This window comes from Lissotriton helveticus, chromosome 9 (genome assembly GCF_964261635.1).
Source record: "Lissotriton helveticus chromosome 9, aLisHel1.1, whole genome shotgun sequence".
Taxonomy (NCBI): Eukaryota; Metazoa; Chordata; class Amphibia; order Caudata; family Salamandridae; genus Lissotriton; species Lissotriton helveticus.
This window is the reverse complement of record NC_136070.1, coordinates 933,506,080-933,521,999: the sequence shown is the minus strand read 5'-3', so window position 1 is coordinate 933,521,999 and position 15,920 is coordinate 933,506,080. Positions and strand designations below refer to the sequence as shown.

General features: G+C 45.7%; 1 protein-coding gene across 2 annotated transcripts in view; it reads left to right on the top strand.

The window, feature by feature from the left end:
* The window catches only part of TEX264 (testis expressed 264, ER-phagy receptor), a 943,072-nt gene that overhangs the window by 236,325 nt on the left and 690,827 nt on the right, over nt 1–15,920 (top strand). The window lies entirely within an intron of this gene.

Below are 15,920 nucleotides of genomic sequence, written 5' to 3'. Positions count from 1 at the left end.
TTCCGCTCCTCAGTATTACCAAGGCTCATCCATTCTTACAGCTCCAGACGTCGGGGCAGTCTGGGACTCTGCTGATGGATGCAGCAAACATTGACCATGGCATCTGTGGTCCTCTCTCTCTCTGTTTTATCTCATCTGCCCTACAGATGCCTCACATCATGTTGACACTCTGCGACAGACCTGGCATGCAGTTGTGTTTTTCTCAAAGCTTTATAATAGCTTCCTGTATGCCTGGGCTGAGGAGATGCTTTAACTTAATGTCCGAGTTGTCCTACAGACTTAGCTAGAGGTGCCCTTCTTACACCTGCCATTACCTTCGGTCACGATTCAGTGATCCTGTCTACATGCAGCAACACTATTGTCTCCTATGATAACTATCTTGATTTTATGTTGGCAATGCCTGTTTAATAATAATTAGTTATTTCACAAAAGTCGTTTGTGTTGTGGGCTTAGTTTATTAATTGATGTGAAAAACACTTATTTTATTAAAGGACAAAAACAAACAGTTCGTTTTTTTAACTATCTAGTGGCATATTTGCACATTAACATTTCCATAAGTGTAAAGGCATCAAGGAAACAAACTGATCACATCTTATTCGACTGTCTAAATGCGCGGAATCTCCCAGGACATTACCAACTAGGCAGTCAGTAGTTTCCAATAATTAGGGCATCACAATTAGGGCTCCCAGTTTTATGGTATTTTTTTTTTAACTCCGTCTACTTATCCATATTTATTTTTTGGCCATCTTATTAGTACTTATCCATATTTATTATGTGTTCTGCGAATAAATGGAGTGGTAAAATGATACATTTCCGCATTTATTTAACTGTTAAACATGCAGTCACTCTTTGCTGCCTGTCGTGTTTTAGAAATTAAGTGGCTAACTATAGCAAACACAGTAGTACAAAAGGGGGTGGTGATGGACAGAGCATCTGAACCAATCAAACACTCACACCCAGTCATCTGATCTGGGTTTAATCCATCACCATTCTTTAGCCCACTCTGCCACCCCAGTTCAGACATGGCCATATGCAAATCAGTCTGACCCTGTGCCTCATGGGAACAGTCCAGCCCAAACTGCCAAGCCATGCCTTCCCTGGACTGGAAACAAGCTTACGAGGACCAGTTTCTGGCATTCCAGCCGTCTTCAGCCTGGCTTGCTTGAATCCAGTGGCAAAGTGAGCAAGGGACTCACGTCTGAGCATACCCTGCCAACTTATGGCGAACTATAGCAAACACTACACCTACAGGTACATATCAGCATTATAATACAAATGTATGTCAACATAAGCCTCTATTCAGGGATATCTCAGCTTCCCATGCTATCTATCTGCTCGGCTCTTGTCCTGGAAATCACAAAAAACAGCATGGAGAGTCGCCCACAAGAAACACAATTTTCTGTGTTTTTCCCCTTTTAAAAATAAATGCAGACAGAAAACACAATGTGTTCTGTATGTATTTATCTGTAAAACGGAAAACTGCGAGCCATAATCATAAAGCAGCTCGGTACCCTTGTTCCACATTATGCATTGGGGGACGTAGCATCAATCGCCAAATTACACACATCATACCAAAGTACCAAAAACAGCCACGCAACATGCTAAGTAGCGAACAAAACGGGTAACATGGCGTTTAGGGGTTCCAAATGTGAAGTAGAGATTCAGGTTCTCTAGTCTTCTGATGGCGGTGGCTCTCTGTCGCGTGGAGTGTCCAGGACTACTATGGGATTGAGGGGGAGTCACACTGATACTAAAAACAAACCTAATTAATCAAATAGTTTGGGTCATCATACTTCCCGTCAACGCAAGATAACGTTGTTCACAAGGTGTCATCATTAAAGTGTAGGCAGGGAAATGGATCATCATATAACATCAAAAACTCTATTCTAGGTATGTCCAAGATGCAAAGATGAGTTCTGGTTTCCACACAAAAGCCATACCACACATGGGGCAATAAAGAGATATACCCAGTGTCCAGGCTGTTGGCATGACCTACACGAGGCCTCACAGACGCCCATCCAAGGGCAATACTTGTGTGGCACTGTGGCGGCCTCATACAGGGAAACTGTGGGCACCACGCTAGAAGAGAGGATGTTGCTTGCAGGTCCTACCATTGTTCTCCACTGGCTGTAAGCCCGGGATGGAAACAAGATGGCGGCCTGCGGGCTGTGAACTCTGCTTATGGTCCCCGAGAGGAGCTTTGGTTGTGGGACTGCTGCCTCATGCAACAAGAGATCAACACGCTCTCTGCTAGAGAGGCATGGTATGCCACCTCCAGGAACTATGCAGTACGTGCATGTGGGGTCCAGTTACAGAGAGCCCCATCCGGCAGGACCAGCGACGGGGGGGGGGACGCTCCAAAACCAAACAGGCACTGAGGGAGAGCATGGGTGCATAGTGGAGAGAATCACGGCACTAGCTTAAGTCCAGGGCTCGAGTCGGGGTACCACGCGGGTGGACGGCGTCCCCCCACTTATTTAACCGGGGGGACACCGTCCCCCCTGCAAAACTCGGCACCTTTCATGACATCACTTCCTGTCGTGACGTCACTTCCTGTCGTGACGTCACTTCCGGTGACCGCGTCCCCCCACATCTTTTTTTACGACTTGTGCCCTGCTTAAGTCCCCTAATAGAAATTGGAGGGAAAGACACAACTCCCCCCAAGCTCCCTTTCCTGCCTGAAGAAGCCTGCACGTGGCCTTCCCACGGAACGCTCCCACACAGCCATGACAGGAGGACCGAATAAAGGAACTTAGCATTACAGATATATGGCAGCAAAAATCCATCCACAAAGCCAAGAGTGAGGCCAGCGCAACAGGGAGGAATAGCAAAAACTGTGTGTGAGATGGGCAGGATGATTTGGCCCAGAGTGTCACCAGATCATTTCTCCTGCAGGAGGTGGTGAAAGGCAAGATAATTGCAGTGAAGAATTAACTTAAGGGCGATCTGAATGAAATCTGTAATGGAAGGTCCAAGAAGTATATAGATCACACAAGGTTTGTGGAAACCTCATCCGCGGCAACCTGTGCCAATTTTAACCTGCGAGAATCGTTGGAGACAATCACATCTGGTGGTGCGGTGTCCAGGGTGCCACTCAGATTCTGGTTGCAAATCAGATCTAATGTAAAAAAAAGATGTTCATGGTCACTCTGGTCTATTCACGACCTCCATATCCCTCATCCTTTGCCAGAGTTCTAAATTGATAAGAAAATAGTCAATCCTACTTTTCCTTGACCCACTACTGAAAGTAAAGTTGCCTTGAGTATCTGATTTAGATCTTCCATTAACTGCACGTAGCCCACACTCCATTGTTAAACTTTTAAGCTGAAGCACAGCTTCCGTCCATTTCTTAATTGGGGCGAGCAACAATGACGGGATGCCCCAAACCTCTTCTTCATCACTGGTAAGATTCCCGTCCTCTAAACCAAGAGGCTCGTACGTGCAATTAAAATCCCCCGCAGTAATCTTATTACAGGGCCCATTTAGGGTTTTCAGAAAAGAGTCCAAACTGGAGATAGTCGGGGAATCCTTTCCACCTGCCTGCTCTCTGGCATTGACATTTATAATTAAACTCTCAAATTCATGCATGGAGGCTATTCTAATAACCTGAATATCTGGGGTATCAATCGCTATCACTTTAACCTGAAGACCAGCCTGTTGTTTCACCCATATTAATAATCCACCAGATGGGCGCCCTTTACTACTAGAAGTTGCAGGCTTACCGGATGCCAGATAACCTGGGCGAAAGACCGTACTCAGAGCCCAGGTTTCTTGGAACGCAACCATGTCACACAACTCAATGAAGTTTGACCAGTCCTCGGATCCGCTCTTCGTGAGCAACACAGCAATGTTCCAGGATAATATATTAAATGACCTCTCGGCTAAGCCAATCTTTTGTCCAAGCATAGCCAAGTTCTCAGTACCCTGAGTCCCTATGGGATTTGTTAATTGAGGATTTAGATCCGACGGGTGGAAGGTGTCAGAAATGTTAGGGGTCTCTTCCATCTCAGATGTATCAGCGGTGACAGTCAATTACAGCCATCTAAGCCAGACAGTGGGGAAAATCTATTTGCTAAATTCAATTCAAATGGGTACACCATAGCCCCATGATTGTTACTGCGGTAGTCACTATTGGCCCTCACTCCTGGTAGGGGGTTGTGGTAAGGGCTGGAGAAGAACCCTAGAGGAAGTACAGATATTTTAGCAGGACAAAGCCCTTCATTCCTATTTCCAAAACATTCAAGTATGAGCCTGACTACACGCGCATTATTGAAGTTAGCCACCACACAATCACCCCCTCCATTCATCGTAGAATATCCAACCCAAGAAGAGCGTCTAGCCATTATAAGTTGGTTGCAGATGTCCCAGCCCCATACCCCCGCTTCTTTCAATTGTACGTTCAGCCAATGCATTGTTTTTGCCATTAACTGTTTGGTAGATTCTGTCTGGCCTTTCTGTAAAATAGGTACATTCCTCAGGACTACAACCAATGGTGCTGCAGCAGGAGGGAGATTTACTACCCTAGAATCTCGCTAGATTACCTATTTGCCTGCCCATGATGTGCTGTGGGGAAGATGTAACTAATAGCCCCAGGGGCAGGGATTGGTTGATTATCTAAACCTAGCATGCAGTTAATGCCTACAGTGCTCCTAGGAATCCTGCCATTGGGGCCATCTCCCTCCACCCTAGGCGTGCTTGGGGTGAGCTGGGCAGATTCCCCTGACGTATTCCCTTCCTCACTCCCTTCACCTTCCTGGGCCACTGTGCCGTCATCGGAAGCAATTGCCACTCCCCTGTTTCTAGTTTGTGCAATAAATAGTGGATTAGATGTTTGTGAGATGTACGGTATCGAGTTTGGGATTATGGAGTTACTTGTCATATTAGACACCGTTTCAATAGATCCAATTTCCCCGCCCAGTAGAACCATGGCTGATGCATGATTAGACACAGCTAAAAGTTCAAGATTGGTTACTTTCTCCTCTATTGCAGTCAGTCTTTCGAGGATTGGAGAGAAAGATGCTGATATAAGGGCACCCATTCTAGCCCATAGTCTCGCTTCGTTTTCGGCCAACAGATTTCCAGTCGTAGCCACGTTCTGTGTGCTTGCTATAAGAGTGGTAGGCTGTGGCTCAGGTGAAATTGAAGATGATATAGGCGCCAACCCACCAGGTTTGGTCACTTTGGGCATTTTTGCATTTTTTTGCCTCTGAGGGCCCCCTCCCTGCTTCCTCTTCCGGCCGGCTCAGGTAAGATTTCCAGTGCTTGGGTTTTTGGTTGGGGCACAGACGTAGTAGTCACTCGTTGCAGTGTGGGGATTGATGAACTCAATTGTACCGAATCATGCGGGGTGGAACTAATCGATGGCTCCGCTGTTGTTGGATTGTCCAGCGGTAATGATGGAGTTTGGCTGCAACCCCCTAATGATTTCAGTGAATCTGAGCCTATAGTCAGGCAACCTTCTGGCGAGTGTACAAGCATTAGTCCACCCAAAGATGACAGTTTGTTTTGCTGGGGATCTGGAGATAACCGCCGATTAATTCATGGCGATTTCATGAGCTAGTACCGAGGTAGCTCTTACAATAAATTGGTCCAGAGTCCCAACAACACTTCCACCCGTAATGGCATTCCACCCCCTCCCCTCCCGCGAATTCATCGTTGGCAAAGCTCAGCACCCAATTACTCGTGTAACAGCAGCCCAATTGTCACTAAACGTGGTGATGATTAACCTTAAGGAGCTGGGCAGCTAAGAGGGGGGCCCAGCCCAGCCTCATCCATTTTCGAACTGGCTCAAACGGGCCCGCCCTTGGCCCGGGCTTCGCCTGGCGCGCGTTCCGTGAGCGGAATTGGTGATGTATTAAATAACAGCAGTAGCAGACTCAGGTGCGGGCAGTTAGAATGGCCCCTTGGGACTTGCAGTCCCTCTGGTTACAGCGTCCTTGTTCGAGTCCTGGCGCAGAGGCTTAGGTTGTTATTTTTTGGGTTAGCCGACCGGCCCTGCTTTTCCAGACACAGTCCAAATGGGTGGGGGAGGGTTCTTTCTGGCAAGGCTAGGCAGGACTCGGCAGGGATTGACGGTTGGCAGCTGTTAGTAACTGGTTGCTGCTGCTAGCGGCTAGCTGTTAGCAGATTTTAGCAGATGTGGCCAACGAGTAGGCAGAGCACAGCTTTCCTTCTCGCTCCGCGTCCCCACCGCAACCACAACGCGGCTCCTTAGGGGGCTGCACGGAGACATGGAGACCTGGAGACCTGAGACCTCGAACGGTTTGTCCCAGTACGATAGAGATGAGATGAAAGTGGAGGTGAGCAGGTGTTATTTAGGCAGGCAGGCAGGCAGAGCAGGGCAAAACAGGGCGAAGAAACCGACCTGGCACCTGACCTCCCGGGCTCATGTGGAGTGCCCAGGGCGCCTGCGGTTCCAGCGAGTCTGGATTCGGAACCGGATTTAGGTTTTGGGTTCAGGTCCGTTCTCCCGTGGTGCTCACAGCTCTTGCCTCCGCTCTCGCAGCTGTCACAGCTGCCGCGATTCGCGGCTCTCTCAGCTGCCGCGATTCCTGGCTTCCCGTGGCTTCTCGGGGCTCCTGGCTCCCGCGTCTCTCAACTGTCACAGCTGCCGCGATTCGCGACTCTCTCATCGGCTCTCTCAGCTGCCGCGATTCTGGCCATTCCAACCTACCATGTTAAGATGATGCTAACATGGTGATCTCAACTTCATTGGGAGGGTGATCAGAATAATTGTTTTCTGGTCACAAGCGGTGTCCAGATATTTGTCTGAAAAAACCTCAGTGTATTTCTTTATTCCTAGGTACACTTGGCTGGATTAATAAATGAACATGAGGGTGCTACCGGAAACCTATGAGCATCATCTCAACTTATCATTGCCAATATGTGTTGGCCTCCATAGGATCCTTCGTAAGAGGGGCCTTCTTTGGGGCAGTCAAAGGTACCCCTACTGTCTGTCCTTTTTGCATCAATCCATTAGTCACACATTTGCCATGGTACAGGTTCCTACAAGTAACCTACAGCCGCCATCTGTCCACTTACTCTCCAGATATCCAAATGGGAGCAGGTAGCTACTTCATGTTTGGTGTCTTTGGAATTGTAATACAAAATTGTCTCTCATGGGGAAGTCTGACTTTTACATTACAATTTTGAAAATGCCACTTTTAGAAAATTGCTAATTTCCTGCCTTATCCATTTAGTGCCTAGAGGCTGTCTCTGTGTCACACGAATGGGTTTAGCTGACAGGCTTAGTGGTTTCCTCCTAGAGAGCCACACACAACAGAGAGCTTAGCTGTGGCTGGATGGGCCATCACTCGCAGGATGGGAGAGTGGAGCTGGGCACAGACATACTTACAATTGAATAGGTTGCATCGCACCTCAGCACAAAGGGCTGCATACCCCCTGTAGCTAGTCTGGAGCCTAGGCACAGAAAGCAGGAATCCTGTGAATTTCAAAGGCAAACATTTAGAAGCTTCTTCCACTTCAGAGGCAGGCCCAGGTATAAATATTGGACCCCAAACACCAATTCTTCAGTACACTTCTGAACCTGTGGATACTCTGCCATGAAGGACTGCTGTGTTGCTGAATAGGCTGCCACTCCGCTGGACTACTGCCCTGAATTACTGCTACAGGTTGTGCTGACCTGCTGCCGTCTTTCCTGGGTGAGAAGGACTGGACCTGCATTAATTGAACCCAGGCCCCCAGAGTGATTCCAAGTGCTAGTTGACTGGCCTCCTGTCTAGAGCCTCAGGGACAGAAGGCTCCAACCAGCTTGAACCCGGCTCCTGGACTCTGCCATCTGTGAGTCCTGTCCTGCCAAGTGGTGCCATCCCAGTCCTGGACCCATGGAAATGGGTCAGAAGGTGATCTGCCAGCCCATCTGTGGAACTCTTCACAAATCCACCCCGATCCTAGTGGTGGGAGGTCCCCTCGGTAGAGGTGACCCGCACTCACATCCGCCGGCCCAGCCTCCGACAGCCATCTTTGAAGTGAGACGGTCTAGTCTCTCTCTAAGTGACGCAGGCTCTCAGCCACAAAAGGTCAACATGGCGCTGACATGCAGCGGACACGCAATTTGGCATGCCAGAGGCAAGCCCATCTGTGCTCGTCCGCGCCTGGACCGCACCCTGTGCCAGTCCCCTTGGTCCGTTTGGCCAAAAGACAGGGGAGACTATCAGCTACTCACTCAATGTCTTGTTATCCTTAAGACCACCAGCTGACAGCATTGCAAACACTCTGCACTGAATTCCCACCCAGCCCCCCTCCCTAACTCTTGCCCCTCAAATTCTGGTTCATCCAGGACAAACTGGCAGCACCTTTCAGGGGCTATGTGGCTACCTGATCAGATCAACCAAAAGGGTAGGGATCCCAAAAACGCAAGCATTAACTGTATGCTAGTGAATACAAGGTCCTTAGTGAAACATCATCAGGAATTTTCCGACCTGACCCTGGACCAGCATGCGGACGTGACATTCGTAACAGAAACCTGGGCAGACCTTAGCTCAGGTCCTGAAATGGTCGCAGCCACCCAACCCCCCCCTACTCTATCTACAGGCTTGACAGACAATTTAAAAAAGAAGGTGGGCTTGCAATATTGTACAGGGATCCCTTTAAAACGACCTTTGAACCTCTCACCACAGCTGGATTTGAGGCTTTAACTTTTTCTGTGCAACTGCCAGGTTTACAAGCCATTAAGGGCCTGCTGATATACCGGCCGGCAGGACCAAGGGGTTACTTCATAGACAAGCTTAGCCTGCCAATGGAATCCACCATTACCAATGCCAACTACCTAGTACTGGGAGATTTTAACTTTCATTTGGAAAATGAATCAGACCCGGACTTCAAAAAAACGTATCGAATTCATATCCACTTTCGGGCTATCACTAATCACAAAAGGTCTGACACACAGAGCTGAACATATGTTTGATGAAATTTGTTCAAACTATAAGGCTACTATCCTACTCCCTTCTCTCTCCCTCGCCTGGTCTGACCATTGGGCAGTCAACTGGTAGATTCTTTCAGAGAACTGCAAATTGCACAGAAACACAATACAAAAATCCGTGAGCAGACCCTGGCACAAAATTAGGGAGGCAGAACTGAGAGACGCCCTTCCCCTGAGCCGTGGGAATTTGCAGAGGACCTGGAACAAGGAGTGATTTGATTTAGTTTACTTTTATTTGATTTAGTTTAAATCATAAAAGGGTGGCACATCCACAATGTGCAAGGACGATTATATCAATGCATTAATTAACATGAGTCTCAATACAATTTACAATAAAACAGGTTTTAAAGGCTAGAAGTGGGTTGTTGATCTAAAAGAAGACTAGTACCGTAGATCGAATCGAGTGAAAGCAGGATAAAGTGCTTGATGCTGTAAACTAATAGTCTACAATAGACAAAATGCTCAATTATACTTTGGACTACTACCGTTGTTGATTTCCTAATATTTCGCAGGGTGGAGTATATGGGGCTGTAATATATGGAATTCAAATTCTTAGTCACACTTTATCTGCTTGTATCCACAGTTAACTCTAACTGGCAGTCCCTCTTTTCCAGTTCTTTTGCTGCGATAGTCAAAAACATTTTTGCCGGGGAACATCCTTTTCAACGCAACTTTTTCCACGCAGTGCTGTTACAACGCAGGCTTTACCACGAAAACCATTACAACGCATTGCACTGGGGGGCGCTCTAGGATAAGTAATAGTTTAATTTACTATCCCACACCTTCCCTACTATCCACGGGGACTGGAGTTAGAATAGTAAATTAAACTATTCACTATCCAACACCCCCCAAAGCAATGCGTTGTAATGGCTTGCGTGGTAAAACTTGCGTTGTAACAGCATGCGTGGTAAAAGCATGCGTTGTAACAACGTACATCCATTTTTGCCTTACACGCCAGTTTTACTGTTGAGCCTCCTAGGCATTTGATTACAGCAGTTCTGCAGGTCCTTATTTGTCCTTTGTTCAATAGTGGCCATAGAAGGGTTTTCCGTATGTGTATTAATGCCGGACAAATACATAGTAAGTGAAGTATTGACTCTTCTCCTTGGCCACACAGGCGGCAATCCATTGTGGTCCAAGCCAGTTTCCATTTTGGAGTGAGGTCCTTTGATGAATACACACCCAATCTCAATAAAATCAATTTCCGCTTTTTTTGATTTGCGAAATGCTCTGTCAGGTATGATTGAGGTATTAGCTTTTTGTATGTTGGCATTACCATCCAGGCATTGGTTTTTGAAATCAGGGAGGCTTTTTCTATTACCTGAGATTGTAGTTTGATGGGTTTGTTCACTACTTGTTTAAACTTAGGGTAGGGCAATATTGTATTCCAAGCGTCCTCTAGTTTTAGAGCTGCAATGGATTGTTTTAGGGAGAAGCAGACTCCGTTAGTCGATCTGGATTGCTTTTCAACCTTCAGCCTGCAATTATGTGTTATGTGTTAAAGAATCTTCCTCCGCTGCCCTCGTTCTCCAATAATATTTGATAAGGGCCCCTTGTCTTGTTGGAACCCGAATTCCAGTCTGATCAAGGCTTGCGGAATATGGCGAGGAATTAAAAATAGATTCTTAAAGAGTCTAGTTCGAGCAGTATTTAAAACTATTGCATCCTTTGTATTCAGACGTTCTGAACCATACGTTATTGATGGCAAAAATGTTGCCGCCACGACTGTCAATAAGTGTGCTGTTCAAATATCGCTTAGTTTTTTTTGCAAAATTTTAAATGCGAATAATAGCTGGTTTGCTTTGACTTTCCCTAGTTCTAGATGTTGCTTGAAACTAAGGTGTTGGTCTAACAGTACCCCCAGATATTTATATGTTCTCACCTGATCCAGAGGGTCACTTTTTATCGTCCAGGTACATTTTGGTTGTTTTTAATGTGAGTTTGAAAAACACATAAGTTTCATTTTCTGAAAATGTATGATTAGTTGAACAGAAGCTGTGTATAGTGCTAATTGATTTATCAAGCGCTGTAGACCTCTGGGCGTTTGTGAAAGCAGCACTATGTTGTCCGCATATTGTAAACTTGTTGTTCAAACATTACCCAGTTTTGGGAGGTCCCCTTGTGCTAGGTGTTGAACAAGCAGGGAGCCAAAACACACCCCTGTTTTAAGCCATTTACAGTAGAGATTTCATTAGTTGGACTTTGACCATCCCCCATTTTGATTTGGACCCATGTTTTTGAGTATAGGTTAATGATTGCGTCTAGCAATTTCGTGGGGGCTCCCCAAGATTTCATTTTAGCCCATCATAAGGATCTAGGGACCTTATCAAAGGCTGCTTTGAGATCTACAAAGCAGGTATACAAAACTTTTGAATTAACTATTGCCTGGTTGGCCAGGAGCGTGACAGCTGACACGTTTGTTAGGTTACCCATCCCTGTTCGAAATCCTGTTTGGGTATTAGGGATCAGTTTTGTATGGTTGACCCAATCCTCTAGATCTTTCAGCAGATTTGTTGCCTACATTTTGGCCTCAACATCGATAAGTGCAATTAATCTGTAGTTAGAAGGATCGGAACGAGCCCCTGATTTATATATTGGTTGCAGGATGCTTCCTCGCCATGAATCTGGAATGGTGCTGGTCTCTAGTGTATATGCAAACAGCGAGGTTAAGCGCATTGACCAGAATGCAGGATCTTTTTTGAATAAAGCGTTGGGTAGACCATTTGGTCCCGGGGCTCCATCAGATCTTTGCTTCTTAATTGCGTACAAAACCTGTTTTTGTGTAAGCTGTAGATGGTAGTCTTTGGGGTCGGGCCTTGATGTTTCAAGCTAGCACAGATGGGAATTACCTTCTCGCTGGTTGATTTGAGGGTGGGGGAGGGATTTCGGTCTTGATGTATAGATCATAGGCTCTAGTGTTTGATTGCTTCTTGATGTTAGCGCCTGGGTGGTCGATCCCTGAGTGATGGTTCTCCTGATCCCTTCGTTTAAAGTGGTCTTATAGATCATTGTCTCCTTTGATGTTTTGTATTTGACACCAGTCCCTTGAATGTGGCCTCTATATGCACTCTCCACATATGTTCCGTTAGTTCTGAACAAGGAGTGGAAAACGTTTCTATCTGGCTAAATTCAGCCTTGGACATACTAGCACCACTGAGCCATAAAACGGTAGTCAAAAAAGTATCCCAACCATGGTATAATGAAAATATTAGGAGATCAAGACAGGACTGTCGAAGGCAAGAACAAATATGGAGGAAAAAGTATGATGTAGAAGAGAAAATCTTGTACAAAAACAAATTAGCAGAACATAAAAGAATCATCGTAGCAGCAAAAACCTCCTACTACTCCGAACAGATCAAAGCAGCCTGCAACACAAATAAAACCCTTTTCCAAGTCATAAACAAACTGATCATACCTACTAGTCCAAACCATGCAGTAAGATTTTTGCAACAAACTAGCATCTTTCTTCCAGGAAAAGGTTGCAAACATCTTTTCCAACCTCTCCGCTAAAAGAGTAATGGGTGAACCGGGAGAGCATGCCCCCAATGATTTTAGTCGCTACTCCACATTTAAGGCTCTCTCAGAGTAACAACTGGCAAAACTCATTCCACTAATTAAATCTGGGGCACCTCAAGACCCCAGTCCCCCTCAGGTAATGCATATGATTCCTACCCAAGTGGCACAATACCGTGGCCATATATTAAATTCCATGCTGGCGGGAAGAACTTTCCCAACACACTGGAAACATGCCTCCATTCTACCTCTGCTAAAGAAGGACAACCCGAATGCATTGAATCTTAATAACTGCTGACCTATCTCAAGGCTCCCTTTTGCTTTCAAACTGGCAGAGAAAGTTGTGAATCAGCAACTTTCTGAGTACTTAGAGGAAAATCAACTTTTGGATGATACTCAACAAGGTTTCAGAAAAAACGAAGCACTGAGTCAGCGTTGGTAACAGCCTGAGGAGATTCGGGAAGTGCTGGACAGGGGAGGGACCGTGGCCCATATCCTGTTGGATCTTTCCGTGGCTTTTGAAGCGGTTAGCCACAACATCTTATGGGCAAGCCTAGGGATTGAGGATGCAGCACTAGATCTCTTAAAATCCTTCCTGGCAAACAGACAGCATACGGTGTCAATGGGCAATTATACATCTAAGCCTTTCTCCTTACCCTGCGGAGTCCCTCATGGATCAGCCCTGATCCCAACACTTTTTAACCTTTACGTGGCTCCACTTGCGACAATTATCAAAAGTGCATGCTTTCACCTGACATCCTACGCTGATGACACCCAAATTGTGGTGTCTTTGGCAAAGTCCGAAAACAACCCAGGTATGGCACTCAAAAACTGTATGACCAATGTAAGTAAGTGGATGGATTCCAACTACCTCAAACTAAATGCCAGCAAAACTAAGGTCATCCTCGTTGGTAACAACCCTTCACTATGGACGCCAGAATGGTGGACCCCGAACTGGACTCACTCCCGAACCAGTAAAGAAAGTAAACAAATCTGGGCATGTTGATAGCTAAAGAACTGAAGTTCACATCAGTCTCCTTCTTTTCACTAAAGCTTATAAAAAAGATTGAAGGATTTCTGCTCCCAGAACTTCTGAGAACGGCAGTCAGCGCATCGGTTCTTATGAAGATAGATTACTGTAATAGCCTCTATCTCACTCTCACAGCTGGCCTTGAAAAGAAGCTCCAGACCTGCTCATTTCCTTCTCAAAATTCCCAAATATCGAATCGGCAAGAGGAGCCATCAGGAACTGCACTTGCTTCCGGTTAAACAACGCTGCGAATTTAAGGCTCTTTGCATGGCCTACAAGGCGCTACATGGACTGGGGCCAGATCATTTTAGAGAGAGATTCAAATGGTACTTCCCAACCAGGACACTACGCTCTGGCTCCGCAATGAATTTGATTGTTCCCCTCTTTAGGAGAACCAACTGGGGAGGAAAGAGCTTCTTCAGGGCCACAGCAGTGCTCTGGAACATTCTCCCAATGGCACTGAAAGCTGCGCCCCCCTCTACTCACTTTCAGAAAGACCCTAAAGACCTGTCCGTTCCCTCAGGAGACTTATGGCCACCCGGCCCAAACAAAATTTGATGAGGTCATCTAATACAGCAACTTTTTCAGGTCTTATAGCGCCAAGACGCCGAACGGCATGAGTTGCGCGTTCCAAATGATATAAATAAATAAATCAAATAAATAAATCTGACGCATCCTATTTCAGCTAAGGCTTGTTTGCTTCATTCGCTAGTGTGTTACCATTCCAGTTAAACCATTTCACCCTATGACTTTTAAAATCCACTAGCTGTCACTGGTCTTATGGAGTGTAAGGAACTGATAATAAATAGGTTAGCCTACCATTGAGGAAGGAATATAATCCATTTCTTGTAGTTAGAGAAGAGTTAGCAGAGAGAGAGATAACTTGCTATTTAGAGGTACGAGGTTAGTAGTGCCCAAGTAAAACGTAGAATGATGGATTTCGCCCATTAAAGCCACTGTTGCATTTTTAAGTGCAAGGAAAGCTATTGTGAAGATTTCGGGTGGCCTGGCATTGACTTAAAAATGGAGGGAGTTGTCCAGCAATGTTGGGAATACAATGCTAGTGATAAAGTGCTCATTACGTACGTTCCTCCCTTGATTTGTAGTGATTTACCCAAAGGCATGTGGGAAAAATTGCTGATGACTTCTTGGGTCCTTTGAAAAGGGAATGTGCCACTCTAAGGAATTGTCTAAATGTATGATCCTAGAAAGTTAGCGGAACTATTTAGTAATGCAGTCAAGACCTGTGGTGCTCGTTAATGGAATCTGAGCAGAGTCTCTTAGATAGATCAGCGCAATAATTCCACACGTAGTGCTAAGGGGAATAAGCCCACATCAACTGATCAACCTGATTGTGCTCAGAAAAACATGAGTGGTGCATTCCCAATTCCTATCATAAACGTCCACGAGGCTTAGTTCTGAAAGAACAGACTTGTGCGAAATGAAGGAAGAATTTGCTACATTCCTACTTATTCAAAGGATTACGTAGTATAAAGACATATTGTTTACGTGTTCTATGGGTGGTCCTAAAGGGATAAATCGTGTTATTATCTGTTTAGTGGTTGGCAATACTTCTTATTTCAAAAAGGAAAGATATGGAGCAACCATATTTCCTGATTGAAGAGAGGAGCACTGCCACGGCCTGTCATCGTCAAGGTCCTGACCACACAGAACTACCCTTCTGTGTCTTTTCCCCTCATCCGTTCGTACTGCACTTTTGCTTTGATTTTACCCGCCGACCGGGTTGGAACTATCACCGGTTCTTAGCCTTGAAGAGTCACCGATATCACCCTGTTGACGAAACACGTGTCGGCTGGCGTTATATTACATGAAGAAAATGTTCATATAAACAATGTGTTTATCACACAACCGATGTCATCTTGTTTTTCTGCCAATTGCTCAGTACCATTACTGTTTATTATTACACGTGTGCACAGTACCTGTTATAATTTGTTCCTATGCTAGGGATTGTGATCCTTGGCTCTTTGAGAGGTTAAGGGTATTCCACCATACTGGTCGCACCGTGATTTACTTTCTCAAAATGTAACCACTGTACTACTACCTTCACTACTGTTTGAGCGCCATTGTCCTGCCATCTCTCAAACCCTACGCAGGCCTTCCAACGCTTTACACCATGCATGCATCTCATCTTTGAAAGAGATCTTTCAACTGTCAACTACAGTTTTCAGTAGCACTCTGTGTTTGAGGGAGAAGAGGAAAAAACATAAGAAACTGACATCAATATGCAGGACTGACGCTTATATGTGGCTCCACCCCGTCACTTCCGGGGAAGTATGGAGTTTTCTCGGATCCACCCACTGGCACACAGAAACATTGCTGAGAAAATGTCCTGGATTCAGTATAGAGTCTGGGGTTATTCATAAGGTGAGGAATCTGCAGTTAGATTATCCACTAGAAAGAGCATTACCAAAGATT